Raw genomic sequence first — 17,669 nt, forward strand, 5'->3', positions numbered from 1 at the left:
GAAATAGGACAAATTATGTGATATTCCACGTATATAATCGTACCTCTATTAATTTATGCTGAAAAAGTATGTTCCACCTACCTCTACCGAAAGTATACTTTTCCGGAACTGATTGTAGGGAGCAAAGTAAAAGTGACGTCATGGTATTTTCATTAGTAAGTATCTATACATTTTAACGTTTATTTATAAAACACCCTGTATTTTGCAGAATGGTAAAAACAGTAAATTGTTACGTATTTTTTATGGGAAATAAGCCACAATTTTACTAAAAAATGAATTTATTAACGTTTCGAAGCCCAAATCGGGTTTCGTTGTCAAAATATAAAATACTATTAAAATAAAACAAACATGTTGTTGCTAAGTAAAAAATTCTTCTAATAATTTATTTAATCTGACTCATTTATATTGGCAATTCAGACGTATATTATACATTTTAAAGTAGAAGACTTTAAAATGATATCGCCAATATTTATGAGTTGCGTTCCTGGGACGACTTTATTAAAAGATAGTTCATTCGATTACATGAAATCAATCTTTTTTATTTTAATTTTAATAGTATTTTATTTTGTTTTATTTTTATTTTAGTTTGTTTTATTTTAATAGTATTTTGTATTTTGACAACGAAACCCGATTTGGGCTTCGAAACGTTAATAAATTCATTTTTTAGTAAAATTGTGGCTTATTTCCCATAAAAAATACGTAATTATAAAAATGCCACAAGGAAATAGCTTCAGAACAACAGTAAATTGTTATTTTGATTTAACAATGTTTACATTAATAATTTGACATATATTTGACAGTTGACAGTTATATTGTACCTACTTGTTAGTTTTACTTCTAATAAAGTTTGTTGCTTAGTTACATAAATAAATTAAGTAAACTTCATTCTCGGGAGGGAAAGTAGCACTTTCTTCCCTTGTTATACAAATAGCTATTATTACAAATCTAAAATATCTTTGAAATTTTAAAATAATAAGAAAAATAACGGTTTTGATTTTCTCGTATTATGATAGGGATTATAATAATTTCCAGTTATTAGGGAAAGATTAAAATCATTAAATGCCCATTAACATGCTTACCCGTTACCAATGTTTCTGTATTGGGTATGTATTATTATTATTAGTTTGCATTATTGTGAATAAATATTTTAGATATATATAATTCTCTTTTTTATTCGAGCACTTTGTATTTCGAGCAATTTTCATGTCGAGCAATTGATTTTCGAGCAATTGACTTCGAGCAATTGACCTATGTAGAACCATAGTTCTTTGAATGCATGTATAATAGATACATATGTATATGCTGGTCTTTTTAGTACTTTCCATAGTTTATTAGTGGGACCATATCATATGCCTTAGATCTATCATGAATAAATGCCATTCTTGGGCTCTTGACAGCCTTTCTTCTATTACTTGAGTTATACCGAAAATGTTGTCTATTGCGGATCTACCTGCCCTAAAGCCGCTTTGTTCTTCTGATTCGTATGTTTGGTACTCTTCACATATTAGGTCTTTTAGAAATCTTCCGTACAGTCGACTTAGTGTGATAGTTACGGTAATACCTCTGTAAGTTATTTGGATCCTGTTCACTACCTTTCTTATGTATAGATGTTATCTATCCTTCTTTCCATGTCTGTGGTACCGGTTCTCAATTTAATAATCTGTTAATTAATATTGTTATTATTTTAGCTAATTTGTCAGTACCATTTTTAAGTAGCTCTGTAGGTATTCCTTCTGGCCCTGGGGCGTGGCCGTTTTTTAATAAGGATATTGCTTTTTTGGTGTGTCCTTCATTTATATTGATTGGCTGTCCTGTGACCTCGATTATGTTGTGTGTTGCGATTTTGTATTTTAGTTTTTTTTTCTACTAATAATGATTTGTAATGTACTTCCCATTTTGTTATTGTTATAGGGTTTATCACAGTGTCTTCTCTGTTGTTGGTTATTATATTCTGTATTAATCTCCAAGCTTCTCTAAATTTTCTCCCTCCGATATACCTACGTGTTCAACTCATGATATTTGTCTTCTAGTATGGTATAACTAGACCCAAACCCAGACATCCAAAGTGAAAGTTATCCTCCAACACCAAATTGTTCTATATGGTCCACATAATATTCAGAAAAAAGTCACACCATTTTGAGCGTCGGGTTTGGGGGGGAGAGGGGGGAGAAATCGTTAAATTCGCAGTTTTTAAGTTTTTCGTCAATATTTCTAAAATTATGCGGTTTAGCATAAACAACCTTCTATATAGAAATGTGCTACATTAAATTTTAAATAAATAAGGCCCTATGCATAATCCTTCTAAAATGAACAGTTCCAAAGTTACGGAGGTAGTATAATATAATTGGTCCAAAAAAAGGTCTAACCCAAACATTCAAAGTAAAAGTTTTCAAAAAACCAATACAGAAGTAAAAACTTCGAGATGTATTCTGGTATAAAATCGTTTATTTAAAACTATAAAATGTCATCGATTGCAGAACGTTTTCGTTCTAAACAGAACATCTTCAGTGCCTAGAATGAAGTATTTCCACGTTAGTTTAAAGCAAAAGGTTAAAAATGTGACTGTTAAAATGAAAAATGTGGGAATACTTACATCCTGCCGAGTATTTTGAAACTAGCACACTGTAAATAGTGTTAACATCATCATATATGGTTTACATAATGTAATATGTTAAAATGTTATGACTACAAGTCGATGTTAATGGATAAAGTGGAACACATGCTAAAAGGGTGCCATGGTTCCCTGCTCGAAGATGCTAGGTACTTGCCAATTCAATGGGCACAGACCAACTGAGAAATTATGAAGTGGATATACAATTTGACAAGGGTGACATGACATGACAAGATAAAGCCAATTTTTGGTTAAAGTTTCATTTGATTTTGGATTTTTTAATAAAATGCGAAGGTTTGTCTGCAAAAATAATTTAAATTATTTGAATAATAAAACCACCCTTGTCCACCAAAACTATTGGGATTTTCCCATTGATTTTTTTTTTTTTAAGTTTTCCTCCAACACAGAATTGTGCTATATGGTCCACATATTGTTCAGTAATAAGTTACATCATTATGAGCGTCCGGTTTGGGGGGGGGGGGAGAATGGTACAGAAGTCGGTAAATTAGTAGATTTGTTATGTTTTTCGTCAATATTTCTAAAACTATGCTTTAGAGTAAACAATGTTCTATAAAAAATGTTCTACATAAAATTTATAACAAAAAGCCCCTATACATATTTGTTATAAAATCAACGGCTCCAGAGTTGCGGAGGGTGAATAGTGGAGGTTTTCGATACTTTTTATATTGTTTGGGCAATTTATATTATTATTACTGATGAAATAAATAATCTTCTTTAACAGCATTGTGTTTTGTAAATAAAATTTGCTATTTCAGTGGCCGATGGTATATTAGTGACAAGCCCTTAAAGAAACGTCAACCTCACCACCCAAAATCATCATCAATTGCCCAAAAAATATAAAAAGTATCGAAAACCTTCACTTTTCACCCTCCATAACTTTGGAACTGTTGATTTTATAACAATTATGTATCGAACCTTTTTTTTTAAATTTTATGTAGAACATTTTTATGTAGAACACTGTTTACGATAAAGCATAGTTTTAGAAATATTGACGAAAAACGTAAAAAACTACTAATTTACCAACTTCTCCCCCACCACCCCAACCAAAGCGGACGCTCAAAATGGTGTAACTTATTACTGAACAAGAACAATATGTGGACTATATAGAACAATTTGGTGTTGAAGGAAAACTTTTACTTTGAATGTTTGGGTTAGGCCTTTTTTGGACGAATTATACTATACTACCTCCGTACCTTTGAAACCGTTCATTTTAGAAGAATTATGCATAGGGCCTTTTTTATTTCAAATTTAATGCAGAATATTTTTGTATAAAAGGTTGTTCATGCTAAACCGCATAGTTTTAGAAATATTGACGAAAAACTTAAAAAACTACGAATTTACCGATTTCTCCCCCCTCTACCCCCCAAACGTGACGTTCAAATTGGTGTGACTTTTTTCTGAACATTATGTTAAACCGGGAGATATTAACAGAAGTTCAACCACGATTTTCTAAGTCCTGCCCTTTGCAATACTGGAAGGTTAGAGAAGATACTTACAATTTGTGGAAAAATCCACGGGTTTCCTGTGACATTTTCTTGTGAAAATTAGATTTTCCATGAAAAAAAAATTGGGAGTTGCGATGAATTTGTAAGTCCTGACATATCCATAGAATAACAGGATACTATCTATTTTATGAAGAAAATTTTTTGGGCAGGACGGTTGCAAAAGGACTAAGGGAGTATACAGATATACAAACATGTAATGAAAATAATGAAATTTTCATAATTTTCTAAGTCCTGCCAACTTAATAAATTAATCATATTTATTTCAAAATGACCAAAAAAAATGTTGGCATGACGTCACCTTTTAACTGCACTTGTTTCTTGGAAAATTTTGTATAAAATTTTCACTCTGGTTCCGTGATTATCTAAGTCATAAAATAAATTTTGTTATAAAATAAATAATTTCAGTAGACATTATTCAAAATGGCAGGATGTTTAGTTACACCTCTTTTACTATATATAGTTACATTAAGAGAATTCGTGGAAAATTAAACGATTTTCTAAGTCATGCCATTTCACACATATCTCAAGAAGGTTAATATAAATCTATTTTCAAAGAGACAGGATGGTTGTATAGTTATTTCGTATAAAAAAAATTAAATTGTGTGTCTGTAAAATTGTTTCAGGGTGTTATACAAACATATTCATATTATCACCACAATTTTCTGAGTCATACCATGTCGAGTATGCTTAAAAAACACTAATCTAAAACCGTTTACAACTTGACAGGATAACCGCAAAGATGAATAATACAAAAAAATAATTTGTATATCATTAAAACAATCGTATCCTATTAAATATTATTTTCTTGAATAATGTCTCGGAATTTTTACACACATTTCAATTCTAATAGCGAACTGTAACATCTTTATTTTAAGTGATTAGATCATATTTTTTTCTAAGTAAACGCAATAAAAGTAAATAAACATTTTTTACAATTTATTGATTATAGTAGGGAATTTACCTACCCACTATATTATACAGGGTGTCCAGAAGCTCTCATAACAAACGAAAACCGGAGATTCCTCAGATAATTTTGAGAAAATTTAACTCAATTCACCTAGTTCAAAAATGATTCCGTGGAAAGCTAGAGCTCTTTAAAGATGGCGTCTTGTAATTCATCATCGTCATAATTCAACCCGGATTTATGCAATGCTGGATATAGGTCTCCCTCAGTCTTCTCCATGCATTTCTGTCCTGTGCTGTCTGCATCAAGTTTCTGTCGATCAGTTTGATGTCATCAGACCATCTGGTTGGCGGACGACCTCTACTTCGATATGCTTCGTCTAGAAGAAGCATATCGAAGTCTTGTAATTAGTTTCTTTAAAATAGCTGCAGAACGCTTTTATTTGGAAAAACGAAAACTGGTACACTTATTTATCTTCCAGAGGTCAATTGTCAAATGTCAATTATCAATTGTCAATTTTTAGTACCGGTCATAGGGTCCGTTTTGGGTACGGAAACGGATATTTTATCGAATAACTTTTCTGTCTAACTTTTAAGCATTTCTGACACTGGATTATTAAATTCTGGGATAGTTTTGTACTAAAAGGTACTTTTGCTTTAACTCAGAAGAATACGCAGTGTTCTAGAAAAATCGATTTGAAAAATTTTTCGTTTTTTGGTTTTTTGAGTTTAAAAGAATTTAGAAAAATTCTATTTAGGAAAACGAAAACTGCTACGTTTATTTCTCTTCCACAGATGAATCGATTTTATCAATTGTGAATTTCTAGTACCTACTGGTCATAGGCATCCATCTTGGGTAGATCAACGGATATTTTATCTCATAACTTATTGGTCTTTAAATTTTTAGACATTTTTGAGAGTAGAGTATTAAATTATGAGGTATTCTAGTACTAAAAGTTACTGTTGCTTTAAGTCGGCAAATACACCGTTTTTTTGTTTAATTTTTTTAAATTTTTTTTCAAAGTCAACAAACGAAAAATTTTAAAATGGATTTTTCCAGAAAACCGTGCATCCTACTGACTTAAAGCAGGAGTACCTTTTAGTACTAGAATACCTCACAATTTAATAATCTAGTGTCAAAAATACCTAAAAGGGAAATACAAAAAAGATTCCTATGACCGGTACTAGAGATTCGCAATTGACGGAATCGATTTATCTCTGGAAGAAAAAAAGGCGGACCAGTTTTTGTCTTTCGAATTGGAAGCGTTCTGGAGATATAAAAAACTAATTACAACGCGCCATCTGTAAAGAGCTTTAGCTCCCTTAGGCAGGCCGCACATCAAAGAAACATGAAACGTAAACCACGTTTCATGGAAATAAAACACTGCTAAACAAATAGACGTCGGGCCATTTATGCGACTCTCCGAAAATAAAAATATTATATGAGCACGAATCACACTGGTTTCATTGGTAGGCGGACTTTAAGATTTGTTTAGCCGTGTTTTATTTTCGTGAAACGTATTTTACGTTTCATGTTTAATGTTTTACGTTTCATGTTTCGATGGTGTGCGGCTCGCCTTAGGGAAGCCGCACACCAAAGGAAGATGAAACGTAAAAGATGAAACATGAAACGTTAAACACGTTTCATGAAAATAAAACCCTGCTAAATAAATAGTAGAAGTCAGCCCACCAATGAAACGAGTGTGATTCATGTGCGTGAAACATTTTTATCTTATATGACATTACAACCGACCCTCGGAGCACCTGGTGCCCAGGGTGACTGATCTCGAATTTAGAACGTTTTTGGAGGTCGATTCTGATGGCTATTCATGTTCAGCAACCACAAAACTCCTCGAGTAATCTACTTGCATCACTTTAGTGTCTGAAAGCCTCTAAATTTAAGAATATGGAGTACCGAGCACTAGGTAAAGATCTGTTCTAATGTGACATTCTTGTTGAGAAACCCCAAAAACCACCTGAGTAATCTGTCTGTATCAATTGACTGCCGAAATTAATATATAAATATGGTATAGAAAATGCTTAACAAATAAAAAGGTACCATAAAATATCATTTTATTATAATACTAAAATACAGGGTGTCCCATTTAAGAAAACTCAGAAAATAACCATTCCGAGTTTCAACCAACCCCGTATACTAAAATTAAACATTTTGGTATACTATTAATAACTGACAATAGTAGACTATATTAAAAATCGTTTAAACATAAATTAATAGAAGTTTGGATATGAAATCACTAACAATATTTATAGGGTGTGAATGTTCCTGCAAAATTACCAAAAAAGAATATGTGTGTACTTTGTACGCACGTAAGAAGTTATACTTCTATTACATATTATGTGATTTTAACGAAATTGATATAATGTACTTTCAACAGTTTATTTATATTTTATTTAAATATTAAACTAATTTTAATACTTACTACTTTCCAAAAATTTTTATTAAGACAATACCAAAAATTTTAAAAAATAAAAGAATAAAACGCACACAAACACATTGAAAAATGCCACAAAGAAAAAATGATTTCTAAACGATAATAATTGTTGGCAAAAATTTTAAATACGCATTTTCTGAAAAAAAAATTTATATAACAAATATACTTACAATCATAAAATGCATAAAAAAATAAAAAAATAAAAACTTGCATCGGGATTCGAACTTTGATTCGTAATCGAAGCCTAGACTCACTGATCCAATTATACATTATTTGTCATGTGGAAAAATAGGGCAACTGAACGTTTTACTGTTTGACAGTTATTCTGAATTTAATCAAACTACGTAGTTTGATTTTTGTGGAAGAAAATATTAAAATATAACAAAACAGTAAGAAAACAATATATTAGATGAAGATTGATAGAACTTTTGTTGGTAATCAAATTAAGCATGTAAATCAAAACATTACATACCTACTAGATAAATAAATCTACGCCAAAAAAATCATAATTTAAAAATAAAAATCAGACCTAATTTCGGATTTCTCTCTAAAATCCCCATTCCTGAGAAAATAAATTTATTCCAACCTAATCCAAATATATAATTATTACAATATGATTATAATAAAAGCTACTTACCAAATTAGAATGAGTTTTCCTTGTCCAAAATAGTCCAAAAGTCCAAAAATATATATGAAAACTAAATATATTTAAAAAGGCAGTATAACTATTAACTAACTTTTTTCGCTCCTTTAAAAATAAACCGAAATAATTCAAAAAATGGGGATGTGGACATTTAATCATAAAACGAATTAAATGAACGAAACGCGTAGGTACAGTTCAACACGCTCTTCAATCGGAGCCGTAGGAGCGAGATAGAAGATCGTCAGTCTTTTTTTTTATTAACGCGTCGCTTTGTTCGAAAATCACGAGATGCGATATGAAATATGAAGAGAAGAATCAGTATTACGCCGACAGTGTTAAAAGGTAGACTGTTGTTTCGCGGTGTTCTCGTGGACGATTCCGTAATAGTTCTTTTTATGATTTAAAGGTAAGGACATGATTATTATTTATTTTTTATAATAAACCGTAGTTTTAGAACTTAACACTCTTTGCTTTTCAAAAGTTGCACTCATTAATCAAACAAATTTAGACTTAATTCGTTTTACGATTAAAACGTAGAAAGATTTAAACCAATAATTAGACTTATTGCATTTTATTTTTTAAAAAGAGAATTTATTTTATATCATTAGTGTTTACTTTAGTTTATTTTTAAACAAAATGAAATAAAATTATATGAATTTGAGTTAATGCACTTTCTTTTTAATTTAATGGGAATGATAAATAGCATTATTCGATTTGTTTCTGTTTTAGATGAAACAGGCGTGGAGAAGCCGTAAAATTTTGGGATTACTTCAACCTTCCGAGGTTTTTGAAAGGCAAGAAAACCCTGATTTGACGGCTGAAGAACCTATTCAACCTTCCGAGGTTTTTGAAAGGCAAGAAAACCCTGATTTGACGGCTGAAGAACCTATTCAACCTTTCGAGGTTTTTGAAAGGCAAGGAAACCATGATTTGACGGCTGAAGAACCTATTCAACCTTCCGAGGTTTTTGAAAGGCAAGAAAACCCTGATTTGACGGCTGAAGAACCTATTCAACCTTCCGAGGTTTTTGAAAGGCAAGAAAACCCTGATTGGACGTCTGAAGAACCTATTCAACCTTCCGAGGTTTTTGAAAGGCAAGAGAACCTTGATTCGACGGCTGAAGAACCTATGTACATTAGTGGAAATCAAGTAAGTAGAAAAAAGTAAAAAAATATTGATTTTACATTACACCAAAAACCCGTTAATTACAGGATTCTACAGCATGGACTGCAGTGGAAAACGTACAAACGAAGAATCTCGTACCCGAATACGACAGTGATGGTTTTCGTATGAAGACGAGATAGAGAATGCCAAAACAGATGAAGAAATTAGAGTAACACCGAGACGGACTTCTTCTTCATCCTCCTCTTCTTCGAGGTGTTCTAGTTCTTCTTCATCTTCTTCCTCGTCTTCAAATTCAGATAGCTCCATGTCAAAAGAAAACTCTAACGAGCAGACTAGAGATAGAAGCAAGTCACAGGGCTATTTGGCTTCGGCTACTGTGCAAACAACTGCTGAATTTGATGTAGATGTCATTACACAAGAAAGTGATTACAGATCCCATGTACGTACTTACTATGTCATATTCTAGAATAATTTACTGTATAATTTTTTATTTGACTAAATTCATTCAATACTTAAATCATATTTCATTAACTAATTGTGTAGACGTTAAAAAGATTTGTTTAACTTATTAATTTATAAATTTAATAAAAAAATGCTTTTCTTTCAGACTGCCACTGCATCACGAAATTCTTGTAAAAGATCTTGTGCGACGAATTCTACCATAACCATTTCTCCTATGTACACTGATGAGAGTGACTTTGACGATGACGAAGGTGATCCTACTTTTAATGTTGAGGACAAATTTGGTAAGTCCTTTCGCGGAAAAAATTTGCTAATACGATCGTGCTCGGATTCTTCTAGCTCTGATAATGGCATTGCAACACAACTTAAAAGAGGTCGTAAGAGGGTAAAACATCCTTCTAAATGGAGGCAAAATAGAGTTAAAAAGTTGCGCAATGAAGGAAGAAGTTATGTGTCCATGTCAAAAACTCGCACAAAGAAGCCAGCCCGTTGTCTAAAGACTCCTTGTACTGACAAGTGTAAATTAAAATGCATAAATAAAATTGATACTCAAGGTAGATACGAATTATTCGATAAATTCTGTAATTGTTGTGGACAAAACAAAAATAAGTTTGTCTCAACCTTTATATATGTATGCCGTGTCTAATTTAAATATTAAGAGTATAACGCACACATTTTTGATCAGGGGTCACACCCAAAACGAGGCAGACAGTGTGCATAGTCTAATAGAGAAAGAGGTCAAGAAAAATTTGATATCTGGCCCTATCTACACGCCGGATCAGTATATTGCCTTAATCAAAAACGCAAAAAAGACACGACCAGCAATAGCCGTTCACGAGTTGTCTTTCGATTCTTTCGTAAATTTGAAAGAATTACAAGAGGAGTGGGGTTATAATTTCAGTACCAACACTAATGGGCAAAACGTTAACTGGAATGATATTAAACAATTAAAGGTGTCTAAAGACGACCCATTTACGTTTAAATATAAAACGTCATATGAAGACGAAGAGTTTAAGGAAGTAAACGTCCGAAATAAAAGAAAAAAAAAAATGACACCTCTCAGTGAAATTCTGCTTAAAAAAGCTTATACTTCAAAACAAGAATTAAGCGCTAATTAAAAGAAAGACCTGAAGGAGTTAGTTACTAAAGGATTAATCCCGTCATACTACGCTAATTTTTATAATTCAATTTTATAATAGGAACAATATAAATTACCTGTTAATTTACTATTGTATTCGTATGTACGTGATCTCATTATTATTACGGCATAATTAAGAGTACAAGACTGCTAATAATAAGAAAGCTCAAAGACAATTTTTTTGTATTTAATATTAAGCAAAGTTCCTTTTTATTATTTTTTGTTAATTTTCTTAAAAACTTAATTTTGTGTTACGTTTCTACAAAAACTTGATTTTTATTAAAATACTTATATAATTGTGTATTTTATTTTATTACTAGCACCCACCCCGGCTTTGCACGGGTTTATATTATAGAAACAAACCTTCCCTTATATTACTCTGTCTATTGATGAAAACTGCATTAAAATCCACGTTATCACATTTCCTTAAACCGTAATTCAATAATATTCCTCGAAATATAGGTGAGGTCAAACATGCAAAACTTTAAACGCGATTTCCCAAAAAATGTGATTTTAGAGTTATTTCGGTTTATTTTTAAAGGAGCGTTTTGTTTGTTGTTTCTTTTCCCAAAAATTTCAAAAGGCAACAACCATAAATAATCAAACCACAGCTGTGCCACAGCCGACATATTGAATAATTTTTGACATGTCATTTGAACATCCAATCAGAACAAAGTTATAATGCGCATGCGCCCGGATCACAGGTTTTAACATATAAAAATTCACCCTCATATCGCGCGTAAAGAAGTATAACTTCAAAAACGTAATTATATTTTAAACTACCTCGTATAATATTTCAAAACACTATATTTTATTAAAGAGAACATCGAGTAGAATCCAAAAGTGTAAAAATATACAGGGTATTCCATTTAAAACAACATAAATTTGTGTCACCCTGTGAAAACGGGTAGCCCTGTATATTAGAAAATACTGTTAAATCATAGTCCTATCTGTGGCCCATGTTTTACCTTAATAACTTTTTTCGTATATCTTACGACAAACGAGTAATTGGACTTTGTCACACTAATGCCCCACCATGTATACAAAATAACCATAAAACCATCCTGCCCCTTTGTAAATAGACTTATATTAAGATTCTTGAAACATGTGTAAAATGGCATGACTCAGAAAATCGTTGACTTTTTCACGAATTTTCTTACAAATCTAGGACTCCTGTCGTCTTACAAGAACCGTTTAACCTTCCTGCCGAGTACCGAAAAGGTATTGATTGTATTTGATTATTATAACTTTTTTTAAAGGCAGGACTAAGAAAATCACGGAATCAGGGTGAAAATTTTCCGCAGAATTTTCCAAGGGACAAGTACCTATACTTAAATATTAGGAGACGTCATGCCAATATTTTTTTTGATCATTTTGAAATAAATATGTTTAGTTTATTTAGTTGGCAGGACCTAGAAAATCATGAAAATTTCATTATTTTCCTTACATGTTTGTATACATATATACTCCGTTACCCCGTTTGCAACCCTCCTGCCCAAAAAATTTTCTTCATAAAATCGATAGTATCCTGTCTATCTACGGATATGGCAGGACTTAGAAATTCATCGCAAAACCCTATTTTTATTTTTTGGGAAAATCTAATTTTTACAGGAAAATGTCACAGGAAACTTGTGGATATCTGCCGGTTTATGTGGACCATATAGAACAATTTGATGTTGGAGGATAACTTTCACTTTGGATGTCTGGGTTATGCCATCTTCTGGATAAATTGTATCCTACTATTCCCATTTTTGATTTTTGGCGTTTATTACTTCTAATAATTTGTCACGTGCTTGCTGATATTCACTTTTTTATAATATATATTATTCACCGAGAAAAAGAAAATATGTTCCAAACTAAAGACGATAGTCAACGCAACGTGAAATAGCGTGATTTCCATCAGAATTTAGAAATTTAAGATCCTAAGTTGCAAGAATAGTATTTATTCAAATAATTGACGTTTTTTAAATATCTCTATTATTATTTTGTTAGCTTTTGTGTCAACGTGCAAAAACATGCAATGTTTGTTTAAATCGTAATATAATCTCTGTATCCATTTATTTTCCTGTTAATATGTTTCCTAAACGTTTATTTAATAAAATTAACTAATTACAACATTACATATTTCGCACATAATATCGCACCTCCGCTCAAAGAGTGTTATAAGTCAAAAAAGCAAAGTTTCGGGTTTAATTCAAAAACTATTAAAATTAGAAATAGCGATTTTGAAGCTTTATAAAATAGCTTATTAAATATATTAGAATTATTAAAAAAAAATTGAGTTGTGACACTATACAGATAAAATAACGAAAAATTTACGAAATATTATTTATCAAAAGTGACACTTGCAGTACAGAATCTAATATCATTATCATTATCTCGTTAACATATTTATACTTTTTAACGATGTAACTTTAAATACAAGTAACAACACTAAACACAAAATACTGCAAAAATAAAGATAAATAAGTGATAAATGTGTCATTTTTCTTGAACACATACGCAGATTGTTTTGAATAAAGTAATCACATATATACTGTCTTAACCCGACAAACGACGCTTTATACAAATCTTAGATGGACAAATGCTTTGCACAAGTCGATATGTGACACTGTTTGTGTTCGGTGCGTCGTTGATTTTGGATAATCGTATAATGACGCTAGTGTAATCTGACGATAAATACTTGACCCATAGACGTGACACTTTGTGAGATAGGAGTTTATAGTTTTATTAAACTGTTGGTGCAATAAAATCGATTTTAAATTTTTTTGAGTTATGACACTCTTTGAGCGGAGGTGCGATATGTAGAAACGTGCAAGATTTATTATAGCCGCGGATGACCATTGACCCAACATACCTTAGATGGTCAACTAAATCACCATACCCGTTGAGGGTCATTTTTACGGTTATGTAGGGTGCCAAGCGTGCTCTCTTTTCTTTTCACTATTTTATATTTTCTATTGGTCTTTGCCGACGTTTTACTGGTGAAGCGTGTCACGCCACACTCCGTTTGATGCCGACTTTAGATGTTGCATTGCAAAGATAGATCTGTTGCCAACCATTATTCGCGTTTTAACTTCCCGTTTTACTTTGTTGTCATTGGTAATTGTTGCTCCTAGATATTTTAATTCCTTCACCACCTCGAAATTTTTATCCAACTATGTATTATTGTAATATTTTGTCCTATATTCACCGTCGTTCTTCTTTTGAAGCGACCATCTATTTCGTTTATCGCTATTTTATTTCGGACCGATATTTAATGCAGCTTCTTCAAAGCTAGAGAAAATATCTTTTAACTTCCGACATTGATGGTGCACCTACTGCATCTACGTCATCGGCAAAGGTGAGAACAATATTTGCTCTAAGAGGAGCTGTGTCTGGTTTGACTCTCGCATAAACTAATCGCATATCATTTTCTAATGACAAATGTGTATGATAAAGTAATAACCAGTGGTGTTCAGGATTGTGTTGTAGTATGTCTTGTAAGAGAGAAACTACTAGTGATATAAATAGATATCTAGGCTCAGTGCTGAGATAAATATCATACCTGATAAAATATTTCATTGCCTGATACGCAATCACTGCTGAGCTGTAAGCTAATACCTACTGTATATATTGAAGCCACCGTTTTTGTGAAAATGTCCACATCTTTCTGAAACAATATAATCAATAAATAACTTTTTTACATCCCTAAAATAAAAATCCAGCATTTCTTTCTTGTCCCAAAAAAGCTAATACGACAGTAATTCATGTAGACTTCGCTGCTCTAGCAACAACATCGCAGGAAACAGATGCTATTAAAAAGTACGCTCTAGCTAATCTGAAACTATAAGAAATTTCGATAGGTGACTCAGGTGATGGAGAGTGACACCACCTAACCCAAAAAAAACTCAACTATATAGTACTCGTGAAACACCCAAATGTAGCGGAAAAAGCAGAACGGGCTCGACGTGAGCCCGTTACGGGATTTCTACTGTGCCTCCGTAAGGGTATCGACACTGCAAGGTGTAGTTCTTTAGAATCTACATCGGGCAGCCCCGGCCCCTAGGTCAGTAGAACGAGAACGTCAAGAGGATCCCGTACCTAGTTCTGTCTGGGTACGAGAGCAACCGCGCTTTGTGCAGGGAGCCAACCCTGAAGCCGAACTGGCGTCGGGCCAGTTGGCAGAAAAAAAGGCTTCTCCAAAATTAGGACCGTTCGCCCCCAACCCCAGATGACTGATCGAGCTAAGTCTCGATCACCGCCCATGGCTACCCCGCTAACCTATGATGGCCCTCGAAAAGAGGGACATAACTTGTTTCAGGAACTGAGGAAACTTGATAATGAAGACTCAGATGATTACTCAACAATGGACGAGCAGCGACCACAGAAGTTGAAAGATGTGACCTTCAAAGTTCCCAGGAAAGGGAAGAAGAAGACGAAGAAGAACGAGAGTAAACCGGAAGTAGAGGCCATGGACGACGAGGTAGAGCAGGCAAGCAGAGGCACTAGCAAACGAGCCAAAATCGAGAGTGACAGCGAAACAAACGAAGACATGAAAGAGCTGGTAAAAAAGATGTGGCAGAGAAAGAAGAAGAGGTAGCCCAACAAAGGACCGAAATCGAGCAACAAAGGACCAAAAACGAGCGGCTAAGGGCCGAAATCGCACAAAGAGAAGAGATGAAGAAGATGTCAAACCGGATGGACGACCTGTTGAAAGAGTTGAAAGAAACTCGGAAACTGTTAGAGAAGAGTCAACAACAGGAAAACCAACCATCAAAGCTGCCTAAACCCACCAACTCGAACTCGAAGCCACCAATCGAGAAGCCACATCCAGCCTCTGAAATCAAAAGCCACAACCAACCGCTGCAGTGAAGAAAAGAATTGAAAAATCAAAAAAGAAAGAAGATTTCCCGTCCCTGAAGATACCAATTTCGAAAGAAGAGCCGACGGAATGGGAACTCCAAGCAGATAATGCCATGAGGGCTGCTTCACCCCCAATGCAGGACACATTCAACCTGCCCCGAGGACAAATTCCACCATTCCATCCACCTACGAACACAGGTGGAGAAACGCCTGCCCTGAGACGTCCCAGTGATTCAGAGACGGAACAGATGGAGACGAACCAAGAAGACACCACCGTGTTGCCTGAACAACAGACAACACATAACGAAAACCGCCTGTAATAAAATTACAGAGCGTGAGTGAAACAGGGGCCATCTTTAGCATAGCCCAAAAACAAAAAGTAATCACGATAAACAAGATCTCCAGGAGCGGTAGGGAAACCCTCATTCACGCAAAAAGCCCCGAAGACTATAGAAATATGGTCAGGATAGTGGAAGAATATGCGAAAGTATATGACGCCAAAGACAACAACAAGAGGCTACAATGGATAGCCTTCCCGTTGGACGAAGACATAAAACCCAGAGTGGTTTTAAGAGGGTTACCCACTAACGCCACCGAGGAAACAATAAAACAAGAAATGGCAGCACAGTATATTGCCTGCCAAATATTACCTGCCACTCAGCAAAAAATATGTTCACCAGAGCCGGCTCCAAGAGACAGCTCCCAATGTTCGTTCTGACTCTGGATCACGAGGATATCGAGGGAGCAAAGCAGATAACCAACCTGTGCCACATGAAGGTCGTGGTAGAGGACCTAAGGAAGGCAACAGGACCTACGCAGTGTTTCAACTGCCAGGGCTACCACCATGCACAGAACGCGTGCCACAAGGATCCAAGATGCGTAAAATACGGCGAGGACCACTCCACAAAACAGTGCACAAGACCCAGAGAAACCAAGGCAACCTGCGCCAACTGCAAAGGAAGTCACCCCGCAAATTACAGAGGATGTCGGAGATGTCCAACGTGGGGAAGACCACCACCAAAGAGGCCACAACAACAGACGCCCAGAAGACAGCAAGCAACCGGGGTATCATATGCCCAAGCTACGCAGAACAAACAACAAGTAGTGATCCCCCAAGACGAAGATTACCTAGTCAGAATGGTTACCAACATTGTGACTAAGGTAGTCCAAGAAGTGATCCTAGGCACCAGGCAGACACAGAAGTAATGCAGGCAAACAGGGGATACTTGAGGATAGGCTCCTGGAATCCGGGCGGCACATCAACTAATCAAAACATCATGGATGAACTTGCCAACAGATACGAGATGGACGTCGTAGCAATTCAGGAGACCAAGCTTACAAACAACTTTAACCTAAAGTTTCCTGGGTACGATGTATATAGGAACACACCAGATTCACGACCCCACCACTGGTAAACATGGAGGCAACAACAATAGAAGTTAAAATGAGGCAAGGCGCAGTCAGAATAACATCAGCATACATAAGACCGCAAGACCCAATAATGGACGATGACCTAGATGCGTTCCTAAACATCGCTGAAACATCCATAATAATAGGAGACCTAAATGCAAGATCCCCCAACTGGAACGATAGAGCTACGAACAGAAACGGGCGACTCCTAAATAGCTACATGGAAAATAATGATGAAACAGTGGCAATGGGCCCAGAAAAACCAACACACTTCCCAGGAAATGGACTTCCCACCCATATCGACATCGTTGTGGCCAAAAACCTAGGACTACAAGCGGAACTAATCATGTTGAACGAAGGAACAACAGATCACAACCCCATTCTGCTAGAAATAGGAACATGGGAAGAAACAAACCCGCCGAAAAGAATAAAAAAGGAAATAAAGTGGACGAATTACAAAAGACTAGTGAGTGAAGGAATAAATATAGTGCCAGTTATAAATAACCCTCAACAAATAGAAGAAAAAGTCCTAGAGCTAGAAAACGTCATCCAA

The sequence above is a fragment of the Diabrotica virgifera genome, chromosome 7 (assembly GCF_917563875.1).
Source record: "Diabrotica virgifera virgifera chromosome 7, PGI_DIABVI_V3a".
NCBI classification, from domain to species: Eukaryota; Metazoa; Arthropoda; class Insecta; order Coleoptera; family Chrysomelidae; genus Diabrotica; species Diabrotica virgifera.